At 34.1% G+C, this 10,703-nt stretch overlaps 1 long non-coding RNA gene across 1 annotated transcript; it reads right to left on the bottom strand.

Moving 5' to 3' along the window:
* Window positions 1-2,535: 2,535 nt before the first annotated feature.
* On the bottom strand, window positions 2,536-3,421 carry LOC140759506 (uncharacterized). Its single transcript, XR_012104241.1, has 2 exons — window positions 3,101-3,421; window positions 2,536-2,772 (listed from the first exon to the last, which is right to left on the bottom strand). It is a non-coding gene; the product is annotated as an uncharacterized lncRNA (long non-coding RNA).
* Between the last annotated feature and the right edge of the window lie 7,282 nt (window positions 3,422-10,703).

Genomic DNA, 10,703 nt, shown 5'->3' with positions numbered 1-10,703 from the left:
ATTATTATGATCTGACCTAGGAGTATTCAAGCTTCCATACCACTTGATACAAACCAACTTAGAGTCAATCTGAATCGCGAACAAATCTGCATAGTCAAGGAAGAATATTTGCCAAATATTCTCTGGATAATGGAAAATTACGAAACTAATTGGAATAGTTTCGCCCGGTTGGTTCCCTCCCTCACGGCTTGGGTTTACCTTGCCATAGGGGGCTGGTTTTGGCGTGGCCAATGGCGCAGATGTGTGGTAACTAGCTCGGATAGCTGTCATCAAGACTTGGAGAGCCTTCTCGATACTATCAGAGCCCTCCTTTGATGATTCTCTCAATGAGTCCACGTATTCTATAAATGTCTTCGCCCATGCCGGTAGCTCATCGCCAGTGGTAGTGATGGCGCCAAGGAGACACCTATAGAAATAGAGATGAGTTCCTAATCCTCTACGGTTACTCCTTCCTCGTTTATCTTCTTCAATCTCGTGCTAACCATCGGCCGATGAATGTTGACTTTGATACCAATGTTATGCACTAGATCTGGACTGATCCGGACATAAGAAAATTGTGATATATTATATGATGGTAGCATCATAAGATAGAATTCTAATGGCGTAGAAAGATAATTGAGTGTTTATCCGACTGCATTTGTGTTATCTCCTCTAGTTTTCAATAATTTTGGTATCTAAGGATTTGTGAATGAGCATAATATAATCATTTTGTTCTCTCACATGTGTGGTTGTTAGAATTTTTAAACCAATAAGGCAATCGCAAATTAGTTAGAAAACAGTAGAATTGAGTGACTTTGCAATGAAAACATAAAACTGTGAAAAACAACTATTAGGTTTATTAGGCAAAATAATCTTATATTTTCTCCTTGTTATTACTAGCAATAGTTTCTACAATGATAGGTTCCCTCGCATTATTTTCTATAATAAATCACTGTCTATTTGAATGGTGACCAAATGAGAAGAATGAGTGAGAATTACAATTTTTAATTATTAATTTTACTAATATATTGTATGTAAATTTATTGGTAATTAAGTGAACAAAATCCTATTTTATCTGTGTTGATAGATTTTTATAAAAAGCATGATACAATAGGAAAGTTTAAAAGTCACTGATACAGTGTTCCAGTGTTTAGGCATTGAATGGCCTTTGGAGGCATTTAGAAACCTGCATGTTTAATACTTTTATCTAGTATTTCAGTGTTCGAATGGCCTTTGGAGGCGTTCGAATGCAAAATCCTTTGAGGAGTAGTTTAAACAAGAGTTCGAACAACCCCAGAAACATTCAAACGCTTTTTCTCGAGAGTAGTGGGCTTTAACAGGCATTTGAACGGCCCCAGATGTGTTCGAACTCATTTTCCAAAAACTTAAGAAAATTGTAGGCATTCGAACGCACCTTTTTGGCTTTCAAATGGCCTTGGCTCTTTGGACTATTCTTGCTAAGTGCGTTCGAACAGCTCTTCGTGCATTTGAACGACCTGACGAAGTTAAACAATTTTGGACCGACTTAAACTAGGTTTCTCATCTATCTTTGTAAACCTATATAAGTCTTTAAAAGCCTAGAATATAGATTATGTGAAGAATGTAAATTGAAGTTTTGGCAAAGATTTGAATGAAAGTTCTTCATTGATCAAGAAGCTACAGGTTTTGAGCGTTTGAAGATTGTTTTTGATTGTTGCAGCGTTATGCAACTTGTCTCGAGCATTACTGAGACAAGATTCATTTCGATCTCAATGGACAAAGAGATCGGTGCAATCAACTACTAGAAGTAACTCATTATAGGGTCTAGCGAACAAGAGATCTTCAAATATAGCTATGGGTTTCAACGAGTAATCTATAAGCGGCTCTTATACTTGCTTTTGATTAGTGGTTAATTTGATTCTAGCAAAAATCATATGTTGTTTTTATCCTAATTTGGGTTTTTTTCACATAAATCATGCCTGTTACGTAACTTATTGTTTAGTTTTCATTATTTATTGTCAAGTCTACTCATTAAAGGTCATACAGTTGAGATTAGAGTTTGCCCTAGAATTTTTCATTGCATGTCCTCATTTTTCGATAATTATTTTATGTCCACACTGCATGTCAAATGCATTTAAATTTAATGAATTTTTTTTTTCTGTTCATGGGTTTTTTTAATCGTCTTTAAGACTTTAAACCCATAGAGAATAAAAATTTTAAGTCTTCACATTACTTTTGTTCAGCCTACCTAATTTGACTAGACAAATAACTACACAATTATCTTCTCTCTCTCTCTATATATATATAAATGTTTCAATTGTAGAAAGAGCCTCTCAAAAGGAATTAAACTTTGACAAATATAGTAATTAATGCTAATGCATAAAATTTCTCTCAAAAAATTAATAAATGTGCATAATAAGAAGGGATTTATGGCCAATGTAAAGTTTGTAGGTTTCATAGTAGTGGAAGAGGAGGAAGACAAAATAATACATTGTTGATTATAGGTTTTACGTAGTAAAAGTGACTTTACGATGTTAAATCAAAAAAATATCAACGGGAGTAAATTATGAGAGACAATTTTAAGATTCAGAATAAATATTTATTAGGACATAGTACGACACACGTAAGAATAACACCAAAGTAAGTACAAAGAGCAATCTAATTATGAAGGTATTATTATAACTAGGAGGCAGACATATTCCTCCAAATTATGCTCTTTTATTCTATGAAAGACTAGCAGATGAGAACAACAAAGACAACAATTGGATGCTGATGCGTAACGGACTTTCGATTTTGACCACTAAGGAGTGCTACCTGAAAATTAGAATTATAAAGAATATGATCAGAAATATTAGAACATTTTAAAGATCAAGAACTGAGCTATTAAACTAATATTATTTAAATCAGAAGGTCCTAGGTTTTAATTAATGTTAGGTCATCTAAAAACCTTTGTCCAGCAAATTAAAATCATTAAATTGGGCCTACTTAAATATTTGGCTTTTTGTGTGTAAATAATTTTAAAAGTTTTTTACTTGGTGCATACCCTTCTAGACTTTATATTTGCCTGTTTTACCTTTAATTTAATAGAGAAATTTTAGAAGAATATAAACACAAAACCTCTAATCTAGCTATTATGACTAACCGATCGTAGAGCTTTTCTTCTTTTCCTTGGTTGTTGCAGTAGGAGTCTTCTTAACGGGAGGAGGAGGAGGAGAAGAGCGGTATGGGCCTCCAGGACGAGTGTACGGATGTCCTCTGGGTGGGCACTTGGATCCGCAGGCTGGCCTATTTGGGTTCAAGGCTCTAGGAGAATTAATAGCACTTGCAGCTCTCACAGGAAGGATGAGATCTCCAGTGATGAAAAGGAGAAAGATTGTAAAAACAAAAAGGATATTTTTGGGAGCCATTATATTAGTTCTATTGGGGAGAGAGAGAGGCGATGGTGATAAATAGCATGCTTGAGTGCATCACTACTATTTATAAGCACATGAGGCTTATTGAATATCAAGAACTTGGACACTAGGTAGAGGTTCTATGTCTTTATCAATGTTGACTCTTGCTTTGCTCGTGGAAAAATATCCACACGAAGAACTTGGACACTAAGGCCTTCAATGTTCTCATTATTTTTTAGTCTTTTTCCCCATTCATGCCCTTCTCAAATCTCTTATTTACGTGTATATTATCATTCCCTCAATTAAAACACTTTGGATTTTATCTCATTAAAATTAAAACTCTTATCTTTGTTTAGTTACATATTAATGTTTGCATTACTAAATATGTCTTGTCAAGCATTAAATGGTTCAGATTTTAACATACAATCGTCAAAAAAATAATTAGAACACCACCTACTCAAATACCCTTACAAAATCCCTTAATTACGTGTATACCCTCAAATTCTCAAATCATTTCGGTTTTTATGTGGGTATCCTTAAAACCTTATTTTTCAATGATCAACTTTGCAAATAAATCCAGTTTTATATATTACTCTGGAGTTAGATAATTTAAATTCAGTCCACAAGAGTAAAACATACTGTAGTAATCAAATTCTGTGCTCCCCGGTAAACCTTTTCTCTGCCTTCACCGTTCTACTCTCTCTTTTGTTTATTTTTCCGCTATTCTTCATCCAAACTCTCTCTCTCTTTCTCTCTCTCTCTCTATATATATATATATATAAAAGATTGCACATCCACATCAAAAGAGAAGAAATTAAGAGATTTTACTGACAGTCTCCATTCATGAATGGCCAGGACTACTCTAAGAATCTCATCCTTATAAGTGCTCGTCTCTTCTTTTGTGAATCCTGAGAGTAATATTATTATTTGTCATTTTCCATGACCGTTAGAAGATCGTTCTGCATACAAACACAAGTTTCTTCAAAAGCACATCGTTTTTTGTACTACCAAATCTTGATCCAATTTGTCTCACATCTTTTTCTATGGTTATTACTAGTGAGTTGGAATCTGAAACTAGGCTATTAACTTATGGTTGCATGTACTACTAGTGATGATGATAATGATATTCTGAAGAAGAAAGTTGTAACGTATATACGACTACACAGAGTCTATACTATTTAGCGTTAATGGTTTTAACTTCTTATTTTTTGTTCTCATCCGTTAGGATAGTGATCTTGGATTTTTCAAATTTTAGTCTTAGACTGTTGATCATATGATTTTGTTCACAAATTTGCTATTATAAAAATATTGCACTTATAATAATTTCTAAAATATAAAAAGTAAGAAATAATAAGAATAAAGGAAATTTATTGATACGACTCGGGTCAAACTAGTTATCTCAGGTCAAACCGGCCATCTCGGTTTAATTAAATAGGGACCGAAACCACTTAGTTTAATTAGATTTATTTATTTTTGCAATTTAATCTTGAGTCAAGTTAGTCGAGTCGACCTCTTTAAGCTGGCTAATTGAGTCTTAGGTAGCAACCAACTTGTCCTGCACAACTGACCATAGAAGGATGTTAGGCGCATTTGCTTTTAGTTCTTTATCTCAGGTTAAATCTAAGCGATCGGACTAGCTAAACCGAATGTATCATGGCCACCTATGAAAATTGAAACCTTAGCTTTGCCAAAATACTCTTCTCCTCCCCTCTCCCTCTTGTGTGACATCTCTCTTTATCTCTCATCGAGCTTCATTTTTAGCTATGGTTAATATCGCCACCGCCCTTCTATTACATTCTATCGACCCCTCTTATCCTTGCGAGTATAGTCTCTTTCTCCTCCCTCGTGTAGTTATGACTATCCTGCCACCTTCTGACCTTCAGTTAATATTTCTTTAAAATTATCAAATCTCTAATCGTTATTATTCTAGTTGTGCTAGACTCCTGACTCTAAGGGGAATAACTTTTCTTTCTTTCACTAATGGAAGACACATTTCATAGGATTTGCATAATTAATTAAGGGGTTTAATGTGCCAGAATAAATGTGCTATGATGTTAACTTTCTTTCTGTATACGTATGATGTAGCGAGATTTTTGTCAATAATTTTCAAGGGAGAATTGACACCTTGTAGTGATATAACCAGAGAATGCAGGAATAATTAATAGTAGTGCTATAACTTTTCTACGCAAAGTTGTCTCTAGCCCTACTGATGCTTAGCGAGATTGTTGTTACTAGCAAATTTTCTACAGTGATAGAACTCTCTTGTACTATTTTCTACAACAAATGATTTCTACCACAAGTTATCTCCTCTACAAGTTTGTTTGAATCAAGAAAATCCAAGAAAATATATAGTACATAAGATTTCACACATCCACATCAAAAGAGAAGAAACTAAGAAAGTACTGACAGTGTCTGGATTCTTGAATTACTACGGCTGCTCTCAAAAACACTTAATAACCCGAGTCACGATTTCGAAGCTGTTGCTCTTTTTAAATATAGCAAGTCATAAAGCAAAGATATTTAAAAACTAACACCAAAGGTTTTAGGTTGAAAAACTCTAAATTAGATATAAAAAATCATGGACTGAAACTCAAATAAAAAACGATTAAAAGTTGTGCATTTTATAAGACTAACTTAAAGATATTTGTTGATTTCTATGACTTTCTGAAACGTCTTGTTTGCTACATTCTATGATTTACTATTTTTTATGATAAATTTTTAATCTTAGTATCTCTTAATATTATTTTATTATTTTAGTAACTCTCGAGACAAGATCCTCTATAATTTGAGAAACCAAACATACGTAGATTAATATTTGAAGCACCTTCTATTTGAAGCTGAGATTTTGAAAGATATTTTCTAAGATAATTAAGATGGTTGTAAGTATATAAAAGCCCTAAATATACTGTAAATGTGTTAATCAAAAACTCAAACTTGTCCATGCATTTGGACATCCATGCCTGTGGACTCCTCCCGGTTGTTGTTTACATGATGTTTGAACATGTAGATGCTTGTCAACCAGAAAGTCTTTATATTTCCAAATGCAAAAATTAGCATTCCAACGACTTGTGAATGTCTATCAACCTTAGAAATACTATCTTTGTATCTCTATACATTCGCAATGCATTCAAATAACTCGTGAATGCCTATCAACCTTAGACTCACTATCTTTGTATCTCGAATGTCACTGTGCATTCGAATGTCAATAGTCAACTTACTTTTTCCATACTTTTTTTTCAATGAATTGAACCTCGAATTAGTGTATATGCTGATTAAAAAAATATCAAGACATAAAGAATTAAGAAAAATTATATTTTACTGTGCTATAATAAAGCCTAAATTTACTAGACTCCCCCATAATTTTATTTATGTCACTTTATCCTTTATGATTATATTCAAACTGCATAAGCTTTACAATACATATGTCCAAATTTGACCTATATATTGGTCAAATATGATAGAAGATATAATAGTTTTAATTTGAATATATTCATAAAGATATAATGTAGTACAAATGAAACTATAGGGGGTTAAAATAAATTTATATCTAACCACAGGGGTAAAATGTAATTTCTCCAAAAAAATTATTTTGATCACATTTTCCAATTTACAAACTTTATAATCTCTCGTTTGACAATTCATGACAAAGTAACTTCTACAATATGCATAATATCTATTATAACCACTTAAATAACATATCACAAATGAAGAAGATTAAAATCAACATGTACTTTCAAAAGCAATTACGTACCATGTAAAAAGCGTGTGTGGAAGAAATTAAATACCTGTAGCACAAGATCATATGTCATTGATAAGAAACATGTAACGCCGTCGCCCAGCACGGCACGTGCATGCCTACGCGCCCACGCGGCACGCGCGACGCATGCGACAGGTCGGGCGGGGTCCATCACGCACGGATATTCTCCTGTGCATATATAATCATAAAATCATTAAATAAAACCTGCTAACCTATCCATGATCACATAATCCATCACCAAATAAATCATACTCTTAACCAAATAAACCTGTTAACATATGAATATCAAAGTCCACAATAATATACACTAGACCGCTACATAATCTGGTAGGATCCCCACAGGCCACAACAAACCATCAAGATACAACTAAACAACTGATACAAGAGTGCACTATGATTCAACCTGTATTATTCAAATCATCGTCTAATACAAAAAAGTACAAATATCAAATACTGGTACAATATTTCTATATAAACTATCATCTATACCATCTCGCATCTATAGCTCACCTCATCATCACTCTAAAATATCTTCTCAAGTCGCTATCACGTACCACATATCTGAAGGGTTAGAAAAGAAATAAAGAAAGTCATGAGCAAAATGCTCAGTGAATTGACCTTACCCCAAATCAGTGATGCCAAACAGAGAGAAAATCATGTACTGGATAATATGAATCAGAACGAAGTATGATGCCATGTATGAACATATATATATATGTATCCTCAATGACATATATATGAATGAAATCAAATCTCATGAATGACCATATTATATCTTCAACCGAAATTATATAACATGATGAAATTACCATATAACATCACCGAATATAACACCATATCATGTATAACAATTATGATCCAATGATACTAGTCACATCAATAATAAAGCATGAAGCATGCCAACCACTAGATAATCGTATATGTCAGAGTCAGATATAATCCACATATCTCTCACTATTATAATCATCCGTCTCAACTCTGAATATCATCCACCATGCTGGACTACGGTACCCGGCCCCAAACTCGATACACATCATGCCACAAGCTCAGATCATACCCTGTCATACGCTAAGAGTATCTCTGTAAATAAATCATACCCTGCCATACGCTAAGGGTATCTCTGTAGATAAATCATACCCAGCCATACGCTAAGGGTATCTCAGAAGAAAATAATCATACCCTGCCATACGCTAAGGGTATATCAATGATAGTTGTACCCTGTCATACGCTAAGAGTACAACTATCAGCCATCACCATACTCTGCCATACGCTAAGAGTATGTCCAGTACCAGTCCGGACCAGATATCGTTCCAGCCATCACATCACATCACATCACATCACATACACATGTACTTTTATGATTTTCTATACATGATAAATCATATGCATATATCCAGTACGACAATAGGTCATGCAACTCAGGAATTTAGGTGGTAAAGAAGCCGAGAGAAAAATGATGTAATGCAGACTCCAACCATGTATCTAACACATGCATACTCATGCTAATCTATCACATGTATACTCATGATAGAGATCATCCCGACATAAAACCATAACAGCATAATCATCTCCAATCATCTCTATATATCACCAATGTACTCATATCCCAGATCAGTCTAATCAAATGCATGATAAAATATGCTTGACTGAAATCATCTTTATATAAAGTCATATAATCATGCTGGAAGCCAAATTATGCATGTACATAATATGTAATATATCCTAATTTGAGAAAAGGATCTAGGGGATAAGACTACTCACACTGATCAGAAGATACAAACAACGTATCCCTTTCATCTGCCCATCAACCGTGCGACGCTTCTCACTAGCAAGGTCCACGGGGTCTCAAATAAGAGGTTCGCGATCTGGAAATGTTTAAGTAACATAAAGTTAGTTGTTTATCCCATTATAATCCGTTCGAGTAAAATTTAATGATTTATTAGATTTTAGAATTTCTACTTAATTTTATAATTGGCTAAATTTTTATTATAAATAAAATATAAATATAGATAAAAAAACTAATTATAATTAAATTATATCTTGATTAATTAGGGACTATGTAGTTATTATCTTATTTGTTACAAAATAATAATGTATAATAAATTAATAGAATTACTTCAAATGTATATCATAAGAATATTAGAATATAAATCTAATAATTATAATTTATAAATGTATCTATTAATCTAATATACATATAAGTAAATAAATAAATAAATAAATAGAAGTATTACCTATATTTATGTGTAATAGTTTATAACTTAATTAATCATCAATAAACTTTAATAATAATAATCATAATGATGAATTTATTATTATTAAAATAAATAATGTCTAAATCTATTTGTATTAATTAAGACAGAAATACCTAAATAAATAAATAATAAAATTAAAAGGATAAAGGATCTCTGCTACAGTGCTGGGCTCGGGCCCAACACTAGCCTGCTATAGTGCTGGGCCGAGCCCAGCACTATTGCAGAAAATAAGAAGAGGAGAAGCAGCTGAGGAAGAAGAAGAAAGGAAGAAGAAGAAGAAATGAGAAGAGAAGAAGAGAAGAAAGAGAGGAGGGGAGGGAATTGCGGAACCGGCCTGCGGGGAGGGCACCGGTAGCTGGTGGCTAGCCAGCTGCCGGCGGCTCGGCTCCAACGAGCCCGAGCCCAAAGAAGGAAAGAGAGAGAGAGAGAGAGAGAGAGAGAGAGAGAGAGAGAGAGAGAGAGAGAGAGAGAGAGAGAGAGAGATAGTGATAGAGAGAGAGGAGGAGGAGGAGGAAGGAGGAGGAGGCTCACCTGCGGCAGCACGGCGATAGCGACGGCGTTTCAGTAGTGGGGGAGAGAAAGAGTCCGAGGGAAGAAGAAAAGAGAGAGAGACCGAACGCGAGAGAGAGAAAGAGAGAGAGAAAGAGAGGGAGAGAGATTTAAAGAGAGAGAGAGAAGGCGGTGGCTGCGGCGACGCGAGGGGGGGTGCATGGCACCTCCCCCATGCAACCCCACTACATGGGCACGAGACCGGTCACACTGTGGCCGGCCACGTCGTGCCCATGCAAAGATTTTTTTTTTTTTTTGATTGGGTTGTTACATTTTCCTTCCCCCCTTATAAAAATTTTGACCCCAAAATTTAAATCACACTGGTATTGTAAGAAAATCTACAAATCTAGTTCTAGTACCTTCTAATCAAATCGACAACTGCACAACCTTACTTTTTCAAATCTATAACTTATATAACCACAAGTAGCTCTCTTACAAAATTAAATTTTCTAGATCTAAGTCAGTCAGGTAATCATACCATATCTATATACATCAATAATACCACTGTTTTGCAAGAAAGAGTACACTCATTCTATTAATTGAATCATATTCTACTCCAAAATACCTCAAGCTATACCAATTTGTCACTTTTCCTGCTAACTACAATAATACACATTGTAAAGCCATAATCACTTATGATAATATGATACAACCTATTTAAGTAAATTATCTCCAATTTACTGAATATACTCTGATCTCGAACATACTCAAAAGATTATCCCTCAATACTATTACTAATACCAAGTAGAAAGATAAATACATGTTATCTCAAGAATATCTGAAAGACTTAAC

Source organism: Typha angustifolia, chromosome 4, assembly GCF_048772165.1.
Source record: "Typha angustifolia cultivar Huaian chromosome 4, ASM4877216v1, whole genome shotgun sequence".
NCBI lineage: Eukaryota > Viridiplantae > Streptophyta > Magnoliopsida > Poales > Typhaceae > Typha > Typha angustifolia.
The sequence above is the reverse complement of the archived record's forward strand: the minus strand, read 5'-3'. Positions and strand labels throughout refer to the sequence as shown.